Source organism: Acipenser ruthenus, chromosome 8 (assembly GCF_902713425.1).
Source record: "Acipenser ruthenus chromosome 8, fAciRut3.2 maternal haplotype, whole genome shotgun sequence".
Taxonomy (NCBI): Eukaryota; Metazoa; Chordata; class Actinopteri; order Acipenseriformes; family Acipenseridae; genus Acipenser; species Acipenser ruthenus.
The window spans coordinates 22,430,693-22,451,226 of NC_081196.1; the positions used below are offsets into that span (position 1 = coordinate 22,430,693).

Genomic DNA, 20,534 nt, shown 5'->3' on the forward strand with positions numbered 1-20,534 from the left:
AGAAGCACCAATCAGGGTTGGGTTATAAAAAAATATCCCAAACTTTGAACATCCCCCGGAGCACTGTTAAATCCATTATTAAAAAATGGAAAGAATATGGCACAACCGCGACTCTGCCTAGAGAAGGCCGTCCACCAAAACTCAGTGACCAAGTAAGGAGGGCATTAGTCAGAGAAGCAACCAAGAGGCCAAAGATAACTTTGAGGAAGCTGGAGAGATCCACAGCCGAGATGGGAGAAACCATCCATGGGACAACTATAACCTGGACGCTCCACAAAGCTGGGCTTTATGGAAGAGTGGCGAGAAGAAAGCCATTGTTGAAAAACCATATCAAATCCCGTTTGGATTTTGCCAAAAGGCATGTGGGAGACACAGCAAACATGTGGAAAAAGGTTCTCTGGTCTGATGAGACCAAAATTGAACTTTTTGGCCTTAGCGCAAAACGCTATGTGTGGCGCAAAGCCAACACTGCTCATCATCCTGAGAACATCATCCTTAGAACACCATCCCCACGGTGAAGCATGGTGGTGGCAGCATCATGTTATGGGGTTGCTTTTCATCCGCAGGGACTGGGAAACTGGTCAGGATTGAGGGCAAGATGGATGGAGCCAAATACAGGGAAATTCTAGAGGAAAACCTGTTTCAGTCTGCAAGAGACCTGGGACTGGGGTGGAGGTTCACCTTCCAGCAGGACAATGACCCTAAACACACAGCCAAAGCTACACTGGAGTGGTTTAAAAACAAGAACCTGAATGTCTTAGAATTGTCCAGTCAATGCCCAGACCTCAATCCGACTGAGAATCTGTGGCAAGATTTTAAAATTGCTGTTCACCAATGGTCCCCATCCAACTTGACAGAGCTCGAGCAATTTTGCCAAGAAGAATGGGCAAAAATTGCAGGATCCAGATGTGCAAAGCTGGTAGAGACTTACCCAAAAAGACTCACAGCTGTAATTGCTGCCAATGGTGCTTCTACCAAGTATTGACTCAGGGGGGTGAATACTTATGCAACATATTTTTTGTGTCACAATAAAAAATATTCTGCACCTTGAAAGTGTTAAGCATGTTGTGTAAAACAAATGGTAAAACTCCCAATTAAATCCATTTTAATTCCAGGTTGTAACACTACAAAATGTGGAAAAGTCCAAGGGAGGTGAATACTTATGCAAGGCACATATATATGAGGTTTCAAATCCGAAACAACTTTCTGAAAATATGAATGCCTATAAATGCTTGAACACAGCAGTGAGAAGGTCTCCATTTTATGGTTTCATTTTCTTGACTGTCAGGTGTGAACCAAGTTGTTTTGGATGTTTCACATAAGCCTGCAAATGAACTGAACCGTACCCATGTACTTCAATTCAAACCAACATAAAAAATAATCATTTGTTTACTTTACCTTATTGAGTGTTTCTGAAGTTCACACTTCTACACTTTAAATTCACTTTAAAAGCTATTAGTCGTGTACAATATATGTAAAATACTATAGGATAGTTTGTACATACAGTAACTGTAGGTACTGTACATTTCAGAAATGTTATTTTTTAACCCATTGTAATGTGCAGGTAATTACTTTTACATTCTGTCAGTACAAGAACAAGCATGAATGCTGCTGCTTCTCCACTTTTACTCTGTTTTGCTTCCTGATATACTTAGCTGTCATTCAAAGTCATACAGCTGTTGGGAGCAGCAGGTGCATGTTTGTTTGACTCGCAGAATGATAAAGTGGCAAACAGGTTTCAAGGAGGGGGGGGGAGGGGGTGGGGGTGGGGGTGGGGGGTCCCTGCAGCTGAATCTACTTTTAAAGGAATGCAAACAGACAACAAGAAAAGTCTAGCCTTCCGTGCATGTCATTCTTCAGAAAGCAAACTATGCATGAATGAGAATGCTGAAAGAATATTTAAACATGACCTGGTATTGTGATAAATATAGTAAATCAGTACTGATCTTATGTTGCATCACAAACAGAGATCATGCTTGTACTTCACTATGACACAGCTAGATTGGCATACCAGCCAGCAACACTTCATGCAACTGTACCACTCCCCAGACTCAGCTAGGAAAGTTCAACCTGTGATAATGCCCTGGGATTAACTCCTTCCAACACCTACACATGCCTATGTTTATTAAAACACAGAACAGCTGTTTAATTATTCTCATCAGCTGACTTTGTGTTGTATTCATGCAACAGTAACATGTTAGGAAAAGACCTTGGGCTTTAGTTTCACCACCAGACTACTGTCAGCTGTGGCATCAACAAACTCTGCTTTATCCAATATTAGAACTGAATTCCACATTATTAAAACCAAGATAGGTACTGCTGCCACAAAATGATCTACAGTAACTGTTCTATTCACTATAAATAAAGAGCCTGACCATTTTTTTTGGTTGTCTATTTTATCATATGTTAAATCAAATGATAAATATTTCATAACTATTACCGTCAGAAAGAGAAAAAAAAATTCAGGATATTTTTATTTCTGCTGCAATCCAGGTTTTTTTTTGTCTGTTTGTTTTTATGTTGGGAGACTACGAACCACAGCTATGAACAGAGTATAGTATTGATCTCTTTAAAAATCAGTCTTAACAAGCGAACATCTAAAAATATTCATGTGTGTTTCATACTGTAAAAGCATGCTTGAAATATCTTTCCACGTGGTGTTCAATTACTTTCCGGTCAGGGAGCAATAAAATGAAGCCCATAAAACTCCTGAACACAGGTGGCTTGTTTTATAATACACAGAAACCAAAATTAAAACGATCTTCCAAGCAGGAAGAATAATTATACTGACATGCTTTGTCCTAGGTTAGAGTAGCAGAGGTTAAAGGCCACTGTAACACCAAGCCAAATACCTACAACCCCACCACCTCTTTTTTTTTTTTTTCCTAATGTTGTGCTTCCGACAGCCAACTGTGAAAACAATGCAGAGTTTAAACCATTTTTGAATTCAACACATATTAGTTCTAGACCAACACTGTGTTCTTTTAAAAAGAAACATCATCATATTTCATTACAAAACTGAAATACAAAAAAAATGCTTCAGTAGCTTAATTTACTGCAATTAAAAAATGTATGTTGAACAAACTATACTGAATTACAGAACAGCACATTTGCTTACAGTAGGATACTAATCTTTATGACGCTCAGCGAGTAATAGTCCTATATTTTAAAATACAAATGTGCTGTACAAATCATTACTGACTCAGAATTCGGAGTAAAACAGCAGCCCAAAGAAGGGTGTTAGCCCTTCGACTGTCATTGCGGGGTTGGGCAAGAAAAGGAAGTATGTCTCTCATAACATTAAACCAATTTTGTTTGTCAAACTTTAAACGTAGGCTTCTATTCTACAAAGAAACTGATTTTTAAAAAATGTAATTGTACTGCAGATTAGATCATGATATTGTAGTTCACAGTTCTGAAATTCATCAGCCAACAAGGCATACAGTACATTACAAAAATAAGTTCTGTACAGTACATGTTTCAGGTATCATTAAAAATATCAGCTTCAGTATATGGGTGGCTCTTAATATTACAAAAACAGTTGCTTGAATCAACTATGGTGATGTATGGTAGTTCATTGCTACAGTAGTTATGACTACTTCAGATCAAATGAAGAAGCAATGCAAGCATGTTCTGACCCAGGTACAAGTATTTAACCCTCCCCCTTTCCCTCACTCTCAACAATACAATGAAAGCTACACCACTAACCAAACACAAAACACTGCAGTATCGCCACACTACACCATTTGGACAAGTCTGGGTTCCAGTCTGACAGGCACAGATGGGAACTGAACTTCCACCCTCCCAATGCAGAGGGTTAAAAAAATGAATTAAAAAAAAGACCATCTAAGTTCCAAACTAAGAAGTATAGTAATAATTAGTTAACAGCAAGTGCCCCTAGCTAGTATAACTCCGAAATCAGCTGTGATGCCTTTCTTTGTACTGTATTTAACCATGTTCAAGGAAATTGGAAGGCACAGGGTGAAAAATAACAAAAGAGATTTACCTTTACACTGTAGAATTCAAGACACCCAATTCCAAAACTGTTTACAGTAAATCCAAAAGAAATGCAACAAGGAAGAATTCAAGTTCTATTCCAATTGTTTCAACTCCCACACCTTACTGCATGTGAGGATGAGACTAGTCTCTAGGGGTGTGTGTTAGCAGCCTCCTTCTCTCTCTCTCTTTCTTTCACACACACTCTACAGCGATCTACCCCTTGCAAGTCAGGAATCCATGGCAAGCAGAAACATGTGCTCTTCAGCTTTAAAACGTGGTACCTCCCATATCTCCCTTTTAATTTCACACTCCTTGCAAACAAAGCAAAGCCATTAGAGCATGGAGTACTTCCCATCTCATGTAACGACTCTGAATGTTAAAAGGCAGCTTCCTGTACCTGGGATCCTACAATTCGGAGAAAGAATAAAGCCACTGTGTATTGCTCAGGCTTCCACAATTACTGTAGCAAAAACAGGAACAGGCCATTTAAACAATAAACTTTCCTTTTAAACAACCACTGTGCACTGGAAAAGCTTTTTGGCATCACCGAGTATTTCTTCTATGTAGCATTTCTACCCCTGGAATAGCATTTTTTATATTAAGGTTTAACATTTCACTCAAAAACAACATCGGGAAACGGTCAGATTCCTTCAAATGTGTCAATTACACTGTAAAATCTAGGATTCAAAAAAGGCATTTCATTTCTAATAAATAGAAATAGCAACACAGTGGATTGATGTTTTTAAAAAGAAACTCCAAATGAATGACTCCCAGTACGCTGTGCTGACATACTGTATACACCCACTATCAACACAAGAATATCAACTTGCAATTACTAACTAGTTTTAACAACAATCTGGTATTGATCTCCTTGCTACAGCAAATTTGGGATTAAAACAGGAATTATGTCACAGCAGTTCATGTTTTGGTTTTTGGCTTGATTGAGGTTCCATTCTATAAAAGACTTACCGTAAATATTTAAATAAATATACTGTAGAGAGGGTTGTTTGGGTAGGGTCTCCTGCTCCCCCCTCCCCCAACAATTACATTTATAGAATTTCACAAACTGCAGTGAAAAAGGCACTGCAGTGATTTTTAAACTCGCAGATCTCACTATCATTCCAGTAATTCGTTTTTAGCAGCATTCTTTCTTTCTTTACTTTGTTATGTTTTGACATTGGGTTTTGGACAATTTTTTCGGTAATAAAAAAAAAAAAAAAAAAAAAAGGGAGTGAAACATTTAATCTCAATCTATGACTGAAGAGCAGTCTAGGAGGAAGTGAAGCTGTGGGATTCCAATGTCCAGAAAGCAGCATAGTTTCTTGTCTCACTGAGATCCTAAAACATCAAAAGACCATGCCCCCTGTCCCACAGTAAAGTCTGCTAAACTCAACAATTTAATCTCAGAAGAAAAAAAAGCAATTGTGCGCCGCCCCCGGTCAAGGAAGGCAGTGACATAGCCTGGATTCGAACCTGCGATCTCCAGGCTACAGGGTGCATCCTGCACTCCACGCGGAGAGCCTTTACTAGATGCGCCACTCGGGAGCCCATTTTTTATTTATTTTTAAGAAAATGTAAAAGTGTACTGGTAAATTAAATACATAATTTATTAACATGTAAGCGTTCTTTGAATTAATATTGGGGGGGGGGGACCACTTGTCCTATACGTATTCACAGGGATGCAAGGGCCAAGTAAATATCAGTTGCCATCTGGAGCGTTCTGTTTATTATGGAGGTTTGCTTTTTACTGCATTCAGTAACTCCATCCTCAGTAATTTCTGAATGTTTTCATATCAAATGGTGAAGCATTGAACGTGTTTTTGTGGTACGGCAATTTTGTTTGGCATAATTTACATACCACGGTTTTCTTGTCTGGTTCCTCAAAATATTCGCAAACATGCCTTTGCTTCGTTCCTTTGTTTATAGATGCCATTTTATTAAAAATATATAACAAAACTTCAGAAAAAACGCTTGTCATTAACTTTATTAATAAACAAAAATCACATAAACATAAATTCATCAAATGCACAGACTAGGATAGTTCTACTGCATGTTATGGTTTTGTTTGTGTTTGATTAATTATTTATTATCCTAAATAAGAACATTTGCCATTCGTTTTTATTTTATTATTATTATTATTTTTTTATTTTTTTTTAAGGTATAGCTTGGACAGGTTTTCCCAGCAGACAAGCCTACACATGTACAACAGATAAGTTAGCCTCTTTACAGAAAGCTAATGAAAAAGTAAAAGCCAAATAAGCTGCACACCATATATATTACCTGTAGAAATGTCACTGAATACATTAGCTGTTTGAAGACTGGGTGAACACCTTTATGCCTTAGGGGTTCAACAAATTCCGTTACTGTCAATGCAGACAGTGGAGAGTCTATCATGTTTTATCTGTATCCGGGCTCTCGTTACACACTGTCCATACCTGGGTGTGACCTTTGCCTCAAAGAGGTGCTTTTACTTGCAGTTCTGATTTGCTGAAAGGAAATTAGAGTGACTGGTCATTTTTTCAACTGACTGGCTGGAGTCCAACATGTCATTAGAGTTACATTTTGACATTCATTAGGTAGTGTGCACAAGTAGTTGTGTGTCTGTCATCTTTACAGTCAAGTCACTTCTATAATATAGTGTAGTTACTGCAGGAGTTGTGAAATATGTTCCTCCACCATCAACAATCCTCATCCCTGCCTTGAAAGGATCACAACACTTCAAGGCTGGAAAATGGATTATTAGTAGACCTCCGCCACTAAGACGGACCAGCAAGCTGAAAAATGATTTTGTAAAGCAGAAACCAACACAATCATACTAAGCTAGAAACAGTAAAAACTGACTTTCCATCACTATCAATACTGGATGAACTTTCAAGAAAAATAAAATAAAATCATTCAACTTTATTTACTGTATTTTGTACTCTCACAAATAACCTGTTTGCAGGTTTGACTATAGAACAGATCTCCATTACAGTGCAACAAAGGCAATATTTACATGCACAAGTCATGACAGTTTTCTTCACAACGTATTTGCCATACTCATCAGGAAATGCGTTGCTATGGAGTTTTGATTTAGGAAAAAAAAAGTCATGACTGTAGAGTCGATTTTTACGTGCATGTAAACCAAGCCATAGTTGGTCATGTTGTTTTTCATTTTATTCATATATTACATTTTACAAGGCAAGTTGATAAAAAAAAGACTTCAGATTCAGAACAGCCATTTAGCAGTCAAAATGCCTGAGGCTACTAGCAGCATATGTCAACTTTGAAACCAGAGTGCAGGAAACAAGACACTTCCCAGGCAAAAACAAAATACTGACTTTGATGTTACCTGTCTAATGATGTCATGATGTATGAAGAGATGCTATCATTTTTGTTATTATATATTTTTTAATTAGAATGAAAATCTGAATGACTAAAACTCACCAAACCTTTAATAACTCACCAAAGGTTAACTATTTATTAAGCCGTATCAAATAAAAAGCGATTCGATTTAACTGATAACTGTTTTGTTTTCTTATGAATAATCCCACGTGTCCCTGCTTTTTTTCAGTAACTACCAAACAGATATTCAGGGAGACTGTCAATTTATGGACTGTCAATAATCATACTTCTCCAAGTTCAAGCCGCATACAGTAGCCAGGGGACAGATATACTGTAAGTAAAGCCAAATGAAAGAATTACAGGTCAGCATTGAAAAACAGGCATATGTGGCCCACTAATCTATATTCAGCATTAGCCATATATTTTATAAATAACTTATCAAACTTACTATCAAAATGGCTACAAGCCTAGATTAAAAAAAATACTGATGTGGATTTACTGTACAGTCTGCTTTTCTCTACTGTATCATCCATACGCGTTTTAGGGTATTCAAAACACAATTATTTGTTTAACTCTGTACATTAATTTTTGGTAGAATATGCTGGTTACAAACTGGAAAATGTAATTGACAGGTTTTCATTAGTAAAAAAGGAAAAATGAACAACCACAAGTTTTAGTCTGTCGTTAGCATTTGAGTACCGCTAGGTAGCAAATTTATACTGCACTGTCCACACATCACGATACTTCACCTCCTAATTTATTGAATCTTCTTATGGTATATTGACAAGTATTGCAGTTTTTACTATTAACATAGCTTTTAAAATCGAACACAATGTCAACTTGCTTTGACAAGCGCCCTTTGGGAACAGCCATAACCACCTTGGTATAGTAACGTTGGGGTGAACGATCGGAGCAGCTGGATTTAGATCTGCTGCGATTTAAATCAAATGAATAGATCCCTTTGCCCTGTGTCACATAGTGCATTTTAGCATCCTACCCATTGTCTGTTAGGACCTGCTGCAATCAAGAGCTGGCATTATGAACTAGAGTCATGTATTACTCCGGTATCTTCAGCTCTTACCTTATACTAAAACCAGTGCAGGCACAAACAGAGGGTCCTCTTGAATCGCATACTTAGCACACAGTACGTGAAAGATTATTGTCAAATACACACCTAAACATATAGAAGGCTAGGATTGAATAATATCATGAAAAAAGTTTGATGAAAAACATATGCTGAAAAACTATTAAGATTATTTATGTTTTAAAACATGAATTGACTAATTTAAAGATTATATAAAACACGTAAAGGAAAAATGTTATTTTAACATAACTTCTATGACCTCTAGAACAACTGTAATAATGATATTTACATGTGATTTGTATTTTGCTTCTGCTGTACTGTATCTAATTGTTAAATTCAATTACTATAAATAAATAAATAAATAAATAAATAAATAAATAAGTAAAGTGGTGAAGATTAGTACAACATCAAGACAGTTATTGTGTTCACAGTGTAGTGTGTGACAAAGACTTAAAATGAAATGTATTTAATGCAGGGGTGTGCAATTCTTTAGAAAAATGTATTGTTCAAGGGACAAAATGCTAGAAAAACCTACTTGTCCGTCTTAAAAATCTACTTGCCCCTACCTGTCGCGCAAAACACGCACAAAAAAGTAGATTATAACTTGTAGGATTTTGGTTTTATTTAACAGTGAACACCACCAATCAATTAGTGATTAACAGGGGCGGATTTCTTTCAGTGCAGTTTGGTAGTACTAGTACACATTTGCTAGTACATTTAAAGTGACATACTAAGAGTTCAACTATAATAAGCAATACTTGGGAGTTACTCAAATATAAAAATAGCTTCTGCCTGTTTTTCCCCCAATCTTTCTTTATAAGCCGAATTCAACTTCTGATGTACAGGTGTTTTAGTTTGTTGCATCACAGATATTGTGACTTTTCTTGACATTCTTTCAGTTTTGTAACTGCTGAACCCCAGAATTTTAAAATGACTTGTGTATAACCTGTCAAGTTTCTCTGCATTTTTTACTATTTTTCTACCAAAATGCACACAATATTTACAGTAGGCTCCACCAAATTCTGCAAAGACCAAATGTTTTTTTCTTTTGTTTATTTCTATTATATACAGTAGAACCCCAGAGTTACGAACACCAAACTTATGAACCGACCGGTCTACCAAAAGCCACTTTCAACCGAAAGTATGCAATTACGTCAAGCCCTGAAGCCTCTGGAAGACCACTACTGGTAGTGCCCTGCCGAACTGAAACAGCTCTAAGCAGGCAGTTACTCTCAGCACTCTGTCGTCCGACAGAGTTGCCAACATGCGTCTTGAATCCAGGCACACCCCTTCTGGTTACAGGATAGGTCACTATCTGGGTGGGTGCTAGCTGGCTCTTTGCATGGTTTACCTTCAAGCCTAACCATTGTAAATGGTTGGTGACTAGCTCTGTGTGTTTGTGCGGCCTTGCTGGAGACTCTGAGCAAATGAGCCTTTTGTAAAAAAGCGTGGTGCTAGAGAGGCCGAATGGTAGAACACAGAACTGGTACACTGTTCCTTGAAAGGTGAACCTCAGGTATTTCCTGTGCACTGGTTTTACTGGGATGCGTAAATAGGCGTCCTTCGTGATGGACTGCAACAGCCATTGCGAAGTCAGCATCTTGTGCCATCTCCGACTCAGATACAGGTTCACCTGAGGTCGAGGATCGGTCTGAGGCCGCCATCCTGTTTTGGCACCAGAAAATACCTGGAGTAGAACCCCCCGTTCTTGCTGGGGTGGCCTACTATGCAAATGGCCTCCTTTTGCAGCAGAGCTGCTACCTCCTGAGCCACCTGAGCAGCGGCTTGCAGGTCCGTGACCGATGTTATTGTCATGCCCCGGAACTGGAGAGAGTAACCAGTTTGCACAGCATTGAGCACCCAGGAGTTATAAAGTTTTCAGGTTCTGATGTCTTAAAAGGGGAAACACCCATGTTGTAATGGTTAATATTCCCTACTTGAAAGGGAACTACTTTTCAAAGTTACGGGCATTTCAGACTTACGAACAACCTCCATTCCCAAGGGGTTAGTAACTCTGAGGTTCTACTGTACTTATTTTTTTTAAACAGTGTACAGTATTTTACAGCTGTGTTTTCTCATCTAACATATTGTCCCATGATGGCTACATAAAACACTGCTGCAGCAGGGTGATCCTGGTTTCATACCCCAGACCTGTCAACTCTCCCATATTCACCAGGAGTCTCCCGTATTTTGGACCAGACATCTCCTGGGACATATTTTCTCCCGTATTGTGCTCAAAACTCTGCTGTTAAACCCCCTTATGTCAGCAAACTTTTAATGTTTGCAAAAGTCATGGCCGGTGTGTGGTTACTGCAATCCCCTTCTGTACCTATCCCTGTGGTAGGCATGCATTCAGTGCGCGAGGCAAGTTCACATACTTAGCCACGTACCTGCACCTTTCCCCACCGCCGCTGCTCTACAGGGGAAACAGTAAAAAAGGTATTACTTTACAGTAACTATTGTACATTATATTAGTACTATAGTACTACTACAGTCCATCATATTTGTACTAATATAGTACTTTATAGCAATAATATATTACTTTATAGTATACTATAGTACATCATAGTAGTACTACAGTATATTGTAGTACTTTATAGTAATACTATAGTAATTTATAGTATTTTATAGTTATACTATAGGACATCATAGTAGTACGATAGTATGTTTTAGTACTTTATATTAATACTGTATTCATAGCATTTTGTAGTAGTACTTTTAAGCAGTTCTTATTAAATGTTTCTGGGTTACCTGCAGACAGCTCCGCACCACCTTCTACCTCATATAAAAATCCTTCACACACTATAGCAAGTCACCAACTGCACCAGTTACTGGTCAGAATTTTTACATGTATGAAGAAACAATTGCTGTTGGAATTGCATTTACAGTCAAATTTTACCTTGACCAAGGACATTATGTAAACAGATCTCCCATTCTCTAACTGACCTGCATTGCTGATTCTCTTGGTGGCTCCAGTGTAGTTCACAGAATGACACAAAGTGTGATTAACAACAAAGGGGGCAACATATTCACCCACTGTATTTATTAAGATTGTATTGGAAGCATGTCCCACAGCTAGTCGATGAAAGACAGACATACCATTGTTAAAACCACTTCCAAAGGGCATGATTTTATGACCTGTGATTTTATGGCCTGATGATTTTATGACCTGTGATATTTTATGACCTGTGATCTGGAAGTATCCTATTGAATGCTCTTAAATATTGGCAGATGCCACATTCATACACTTTTCTGCTTTCCAGGGTAGACTATTAATAATAAGATATTCACTGCAAAATCTGATGAGGGACATACTAAATAAATGAAGAAGTACTCTAATGAAATGCAGACACACACCATGCTGGACCCCAGTCTCTGCAATTATCTGACAGGTGCAAAAGCAGGTGTATATTGAAAAACACATTTTCTATGTCAGAGAATTTCCATTTCTTTAACACATTTTTTAAGAGCATGCTTTACTGACAGAATTGTACTGCCTCAGATGCTTTCCAAAATGTTCTTTGCTGTGAGGAACGAGGTGTAGGTGTTATTTCAGATGGAAATTTAACATTTACTAACATATTTCCCCATATAGCTGCGTAAAGAATAAGGTTTTGATGAGCTAGAAGGATCAAACCAAAGATTAACTAACTGCCGTACAACCCCTAGCAAAACACAAGCATGTAATCAAGAATTATATATGGAATGGAGATGGGATAGTATAAAAACTACACAAACTAGAGATGATTTCTAAATTATTATTTTTGGTTAAGAAAATAAAAAATAGCAAGTGGTTTTACCAATGTTTATCCTGTATAGATTTATTTCAGTCAAACTCATATTTTTGGGGAATTCGACATTTAGCGAGCTTTACCGATTAAAATTGAAAAGTAGCGAGTCTAAATATATATATATTCCAGCATAAGCATTTCATTTCTATCATTAAAAACACTGTATTTGTCAGTCTTCTTGTTTTAATCGTTTCACAAATCAATGGATTGTACATATCCAATAAATAACTAATGTCGCTTATGTTAAAGAAATGGACTTGTAACCAGGAGGTCCCCGGTTCAAATCCCACCTCAGCCACTGACTCATTGTGTGACCCTGAGCAAGTCACTTAACCTCCTTGTGCTCCGTCTTTCAGGTGAGACGTAGTTGTAAATGACACTGCAACTGATGCATAGTTCACACACCCTAGTCTCTGTAAGTCGCCTTGGATAAAGGCGTCTGCTAAATAAACAAATAATAAATGTTTTTAATATAGTGTTTAAATCGAAAAAAAATATGTAAATATGGTAAATAGCAAACTAGGTTAGTGCTTCTAAACAATAAACTTCAAGTTGTTTTAAACATCCCAACAAGTACACACATTATAGGCTGCTTATTATAACTAACTCCTGTCAAATCAGCTTTTTCTAATCCGCTAATACCTTAACGACTATGGTGTTTGTTTTATTTTTGGTGTTTTTTTGTACCTTTACTAGATTGCTGCATTTAAATGTCAGGTTAATGTATAAAGAAAGCAGTATCACTTAATTGCTAATTTACAAAAAACACAAATACCAGTAATACCCTAAATTAAAAAAAATATTAGACTGTGTGGTGCCAAAAGCTCTCAGGCAGTCATTTCTGGGTTTCTTTGTAAGCAATAGAAGATCAACTTCTTCCACAGCTAGCCAATCAGAAGTGATAGGGGTGGGACATAAACACTTCCGCAATTCTGCGATCGTTGAAAAAAAAAAAAAAACCTGCTTGCAGAATTTCCAACGCATAGCAAAAAAAAAAAAGTTGTGCATTTTTCTTCAGTGGTACCTACTACTTCTGCTAAGTGTCACTAAAGTAGCACAAAAGCACTATCGGTAGCGTAATGAGAAGTGTGGCGGGATTCAGAGTGAGTGTAGGGTGAAGCAACTTATACATGCCGTACAACCTCAAATAAAATGGCTTGGATACATTAAACACTGCGATTGGCTGAACAAGATCATATGACATATGATCATGTGCAATCACCTCTGAAAATCAAAGCGCATCTGGGTCACCTTAAAATAATAACTAAAAAAAAAAACTTCACCACCATACTGGCAGTTAAGCATTTAAGTTCAGGCCACATCAGTATTCAGCATTTTTATATTTTGTTTATAGTCAAACACTAACAGAAATTAAATCGAATTGTAAAAAATGTAAATGATGATCAATTTCCTTGGATTTATTTTCTTTAAAATCTCAAAATAACTCTTCGGCCATGGCGACAGTTTCCATGAAGCCCCAGGCTGAAGTATTAAATTCTGCTGGACTGTAGAATCTAAAAATCAGAGTGGAGATCGGTTGCTTTGGCTCTAACAACTAAGGGGACACGTATCATCAAAAAAAATAAAATAAACAAAACAAGCCATAGTTCAGATTTTCAAGAATATGGTTGAAAAAGTGAAATACATTGTGGTAATTGCAGACATCAGTGTGTATTATAAATTACAGTTTCTGATTTTCTGTTTTAACCGATAAAAAAAAAAAAAAAAAAAAAAAAAGATAAAACAACCCGATACAAAAAAAAAAAAGAAATGTAATCGATGTACAGCCAATAAACACCGGAAAAACACTGGAAATTGTTACTCAATTCACATTGACTTCACCCCTTTCCCATTTAAATTTTTTTTTAAAAAAAATACTACAAAAACAAACTACCTTTCCCAGTGCAGCTGGGCAGTCCCTCCTTCCTGACTTGTATCTATCATTGAGTCGATAAGAATACTTGAAACCCACCACAACTACTGAGTGGCAGCAAATTCCTACATTTCTATTGGAGACTCCGCTTGCAAGATTTAAAATAAGATTACAATTAGGAACGGAGACTTGTTTGCGGGATTTAAAGCTATATTACAGTTAGATAGGGAGGATTTAAAACAAAATGGCAAATTGTGGCGAAATGTAAAAAAATGACTAGGCACAGGACTTAATTGTGGAATACAGCAAAGGAAAGAAGGTACAACTCAAGTGTGCAAGTACTGTGGAGTTACTATACATATTGTGACAGGGGCAGAGCGTAATTACTGTACTAGGGAAACAGTTTTTTCCAACATCAACTTTACTTACCAAAGTGTATAAAACAAGTAAATATAACTGCTTATTTATAAAAATAAATAAACTTGAAAATCTAAAAAAAAAAGATGTGTAGCTTCCAAAGTATTGGAACTATATTGCATTGGCAGAAGGCTACATTATCTAAAACAGTAAGATATATCATACTGCACGTCTGGGTGGTTTATAAGATAGGCCCATGTTTTATGGCACATCCTGTCGTGGGTTATGCTCCAGATCACTGGAATTTTTCCCTGAATCAAATACTCCTTTATATATGTCTCCTCTGTTATATTTCTAGGAATTGAAACAAGGCAGGCTGACAGATGAATTATTGTGAAGGAAAGGTTATTGGAAAGTATACAGCCAAAAGGATTTAATGTAAAATAGACCTTAGATCTCCAGAAACTAACCATACAGTAAAGGAAAATGCAGTAAAACACACTTGTTCAGTATATTTTATTGATCTTCCTGCAGAACAGTTTAGGGATCACATCTGAAAAAGCACAACCTCTTAGTGTCCTACAGCAGACCTATACACCATGCCCTGACAAGGGCTCCATATACAGGTATCTCTGTGCAAAGCTCAACTTTATTACAATGGTATTCAGGGAGACCTAAATCAGTGGTCAAAAATAATCTGTTAGCATTGTAAATGCAACCAACCAAATATAGTAAATATGATGCAAATACATTTCTAATTAGCTGAGAGTTATTACTGTGCAGAGAAACATCTTGGGAGCACTGATGTACAGACACTTTTATATTTCAGTTATGTCAGTAAATACAGAAACATAGTAGCAGGTTGTCTTAAGGGGCAGGTTTAATATTAGGGTGCTATGTTACAGTATTACAAATATAAATTACATCTGGCCCTCCTTTTAATCATCAAGTATTCAAATATTTGTCCCAGCACTAACAATTTATCCTTAGATTATCAATATCTCGTCTCGTGTATTCACTTTATACAAAAGAGTGTCTGTCTGATTTAAAACATCCATGACAGTACAACAAACGAAATGACACACTAAGCAAATTGTACAGTAAAATGGCTTGCTTTATTCTCAAATGTTGTTTGTTTTCATAGAAAAAAATACAAAAAGGGTCCTAAAACTCTACAGTAGAATTCTTGTCGGAAAAATGCACAAAAAACCCTTTGTCTTAAAAAAAAAAACGATACAAGCATTATTCAGACCGAGAAACAGGAGCCGGTTTGTAGTCAAATGAGCCAAAACAGACTCCAGACAGAATACAATAAAACAGTATACTAAAATGAAGTCTCCCAGACAGTTTGAAAATAAACCAGGTAAAATATTTTCAAATCATGGATCAGTTCCAATGCATGTAATGTACTGTACTGTATTTTCATTAAAAGGTGTCTAATAACAAAAAAACAGTAGTCTTGAGAGAAGAATCCTACAATAAAAATATTGGTACATTAACATAACTTTATTCTAAAGTTGACTTACTGTACTTCTATCTTCAAATGTCCATGCATAGTTTCAGATTATGTCACGTGGTTCTAAAGATGCAGTTATATAGCATGGGTGATTTCAAGTGTATATTGGTATGTGGGCACAGGGAAGTCACAATTAGTTCACACGCTGACTGTGCCGGGGCCAGATTGAATGAATAGTAATTGAGTCATGGCACAGCTGTATATAAAGAGTCACTAACCACTCACTGGGAGTTAGTGTGTTCAGAGGCAGAACAAGAGATGCAAGTCGTGAGGTAAAGAAAATAATATCGAAAACAATTGCTACCCGTGCTGGTTTTACATCAGCACGATACTTTTTGTTCTGCTTCTGTTTTGTCTGTTTATTTTGGCCACTGTGCCGTTTTATTTCCTCCTAGACACAATCGTGGCCATACTCTAGACCTGGTAATCTCTCATGGTTTAGTTATTGTCTGCGTTGTAAAACGCAGACATTGTTTTCTCTCGGTTTCTTTATTGTCTGCGTTGTTTCCCCAGAAACTTATTATTATTCCAGTTTCCAACAAAACTTTGCACAACTACTGCACTCTATCTCACTTGAGTTGCTATTACTTTTGGTGGCGATCGGACTGGTGGATTTGGGGGTAACAGGTCATGACCCCCAAAAATTAAAAGGCTTATAACTCCTTTTAGGAGCAAGATAGGGTCATAGTTACAATTGAACATGTATAGAAACCCATTGGTTCCCTAAAAGACAACGCGGGATTCGTTGACCTTTGACCTTCCCAGAGCTAGATATGGACATTTATCTGTTTCAAGAATGACAGGTAAAAACTGGACAGCTCCTACTCCTACAGTTTTCATCCGATCAACTCGATTTCTTCGCTCCGCTCTTCCAATATGTTTGAATTTAGTTGCTATTAATTTTTTTAGTGATCGGATTTGAAATGTGGGCACAGTGCCCACAAAAATGCTACATTCCAACTTTCTCGGTCTGCACGCATCTCCTCCTACAGCTTTAAACTAATCAACTCAAAACTTTGCACAAGTACTTCACTCCACCTCATTTGAGAAGCTATTACTTTTGCTGGCAATCGGACTGTTGGATTTGGGGGTAACAGGTCATGACCCCCAAACATTACACAGCTTATAACTCCTTTTAGGAGCAAGATAGGGTCATAGTTACAATTGAACATGTATAGAAACCTATTGGTTCTCTATCACTCTATGCAAGTTTCGTTGACCTACGACCTTCCCAGAGCCAGATATGGACATTTGGCTGTTTCAAGAATGACAGCTAAAAACTGGACAGCTCCTACTCCTACAGTTTTCAACCAATCAACTCGATTCTTTCGCTCAGCTCTTCCAATATGTTTGAATTTAGTTGCTATTAATTTTTGTAGTGATCGGATTTGAAATGTAGGCGCAGTGCCCAGAAAAATGCCACATTCCAACTTTCTCTGTCTGCCCTCTGGTGGCCAAATCTTGTAACTGCAGATTTGACAGTATAGTGCTCTTTAAACACTGCAGATAGTCATGTTTACTATAGAACCTGTATAGAAAACCAAGTATGCCATATCCACAAATGACCATGACCTGTCGTGTTTTACAACGCAGACGAAGTTTCTCCAGAAACTTCCATTCTAGTTACAAATGTATTAACTACAGATCTCACCATTTCTGACCATCTTGCTATTCTTTTTGAGGTCAGCATACCAGTAACTACAAAATCCATGGAACGTACACTTACATCTCGGGATATTAATTCCTTAACTGCTGGTACATTTTCTGATATACAGAGTTTATTATCAATCCCGGAGGGCTTTGCGCTTTCCATTGATGTCAGGAATACCCGTATGCGAACTTTCTACCACCCCCTCATTCAGTGCTCCAGTGCTGTGACGCGTAGCAAACCGGTAGGTGTGTTCAAGTGTCAGTAACTCAACAACGGAAAGAGCTAGGAACACAATATGCCAAATGAAAGAGGAGGCTTGGGGCTTTCCAGTGATATCTCACGTGCCAGTGACATATTCCTAGAATAAACTACGGCATCCAGAATACAGTGGTGCCTTCACTTGTCGTAGTTATTGATTTCTCTCAATGCAGATCGCAAAACAGTGATCGCCAGCGACAGCACTTGCAATGTGTTTTATAAAAACGCTTGCAGTGATTAAAACAAGCTTTGAATGATTAAGCCTTTTCTTAACTGATAGGATATTAATGTTTTACAGAAAACAATAACACACAGCGAGCAGCAAGAAAAGCTCAACAATAATAACTACAGCAACTATTCTTCTCAGGAACTAAATCGGAAAACTCGTGTGGCTTCCAGTATGGACTGCTTTATCTACAGTTATTGCACAGATATAGTTTCTTACCACAAAGATAAGAAATAGCCTTTATTTAAATAAATAAGCAAATAAATAAAATTAAAATAAAATACATTTGGAGCACATTAAGTACGTGTGCTTCCTCCTTTGAATGAAATATTTCCTTGGCAGAGTTTGCAAATTCCGTTTTCTCTTGCTTGGTAAAGAAAATCCACACGCTTTGCTTGCATGTCATTGTTATGTATTCACAAGACAGAATTTAGTGATCAGGAACGGCACTTTATTGTTACAACCAAACACAGACGCACATATCCCAACTTCGCAAAGTACCAGCTAACTTGGGAAAACGTAAATGCAGGACATTAAACTTAATCAGAAACCAGAACTGATACGCTTCATATTCCACATGTAGAGTGTGTATACTGAGATTTTTTTCCCCCCACGATTTTTACCAATGTTTAAATTAAAAACAATAATCAATTTTATCCCTATTTTAATATATGTAAAATAAACTCCGAAAAATTAACAGATTAACCGAAAACGCGTAACACTATCTATATAGTATTTTAATATGTATCATGCACCGACCTCTTCCCCCAATTCTGACTCACTTGCCAAATCTGAAGCAGCATAAGTTTATCCTGTTTTTTATGTTAATTCCACACATCACTTGCCATTTTAGTAACTGTCGCGCAAATTCTGGCAAGGTAGTAAATCGGTGCAAAGCAAAACATGTTGTGATCTGTATTTCTAATATATATCAACTATGTAATTTTATGGTGGACACTTATCCAATGTTTGTTGAAATATTCAGATAATTATTTTCTTTAGTGCGGAAAAACTATTCACCGCTGTTTTCACGTTGCACTATTAAAGTCTTCTCTCATTGATTAACCAATGAGCATTTGTGACATATGCCAAAATAAAATCTGATCACAATGAAAGTTCTGCCAATCAACATGCAGTGATTATACTGATGTTAGTGCTGGCCAATAGCAGTTAACAGAAAGAAGCAGTATGAGGAATCAGAATGCAAGCAGTATGAACTGCACTGAATGAAAGCTGCATAGCGTCGCTGATACGGTGAAGGCTTATTAAGAGAGGAGTTGCTGGGGGGCTGCTGTGGCCGCACAAAATCCTGCTGGTGGCCGCATTTCAGAAACGTTGCTCTAGAGCACTATTACTATACTAGCTATACATTGTAACATCAAAAGTGTAATATTTACTGTGTCACCATCTAGGCAAACATTTCCATTTCACTGTAATAAAACTTAATTACGGTAAATCCTAGGATTTGTAGAAGACACTGAAGCATGTAAAATGGCATCTGACATGCCACAGCAAAAGAAGCTCACCTGTGGCATGATTTCTCATCTGCCCAATATGGAGGCAATTTAATTCCAGTTCAAGTGATAATGGCATAAATAACTTCCATTTGTCCCATTATCCTAATAAGCTTACATCACATCAGAGTCAGTTTCTGTAACAATTCAATAAAACAAACTTGAACAAAGAAAAGCCTATTTTATGAAGACTGCCAGCTCACACATTAACCCAATGGTATACTAACTGACCAAGAACTGACTCTAAAGTAGGTTGATCACTTGTCCCAAGGGTCAAATTAATCCTACTTGACTTGAATGAAAATCCTCATGGGGAGGAGGATCTAGCAGCTACCTCCTGTTGAGGAGTTAAGACACCATCAACAGTATTAGACCACGGAAACCAATCATGCAAATCTTGCTGAATGCCCTCTATACCAGTGACTCAGAAACGACTAAAGAGAAATGTATGCTTAATGTGCAGGCTGTATAGAAACGATACAACTTCTGATGCTTCTCTGACCTATATTTTGTGAAGCAACCTTAGGCTGAGATACTGCATACTTAATGAAAGAAAAACTCAATTTAAAGCTTAATGAATGCTTTTAATATCATATATTTTCAAACAATAAGTGCTGTGAATTTGGTGACCAAAAACGAAGTATACTGCTGCATTTTCAAAGAGTAGATGACAACATTAGGCCACCTTTTTTTTTATAGAAGATTCCAAAATCCATTTGGAAAAGACAAAAGGTTTGTCTGAAAAGGTTATAATAATGGGTTACCGCTTGACTTTAGCAATACTGTAACAAATAAAGTGAAGGCATTTGTGAAACCTTTCAAATTGGTACTTGGTAAATTTAAGAGGCAATGAATTAAATGCTTTGAGGGTACAGAATAACAATATAAAATAGCTTTAACCATCTGTAATCAAGTTCTGAATGTTCAACATAAATTTAAGA

The 20,534-nt window shown here is 37.1% G+C and overlaps 1 protein-coding gene across 5 annotated transcripts in view; it reads right to left on the bottom strand.

The window, feature by feature from the left end:
- The window catches only part of LOC117407339 (rho guanine nucleotide exchange factor TIAM1-like), an 87,403-nt gene that overhangs the window by 59,935 nt on the left and 6,934 nt on the right, over window positions 1-20,534 (bottom strand). The window contains exon 2 of one of the 5 annotated variants that reach the window (XM_059028711.1): window positions 10,798-10,823. The exons of 3 other annotated variants lie outside the window; for them this stretch is intronic. The gene's annotated coding sequence lies outside the window, so the exon portion shown is untranslated. Of the gene's footprint in view, window positions 1-4,006; window positions 4,145-10,797; window positions 10,824-20,534 lie in introns of those variants that run through there. One more of the 5 variants, XM_059028710.1, reaches the window with a different exon arrangement.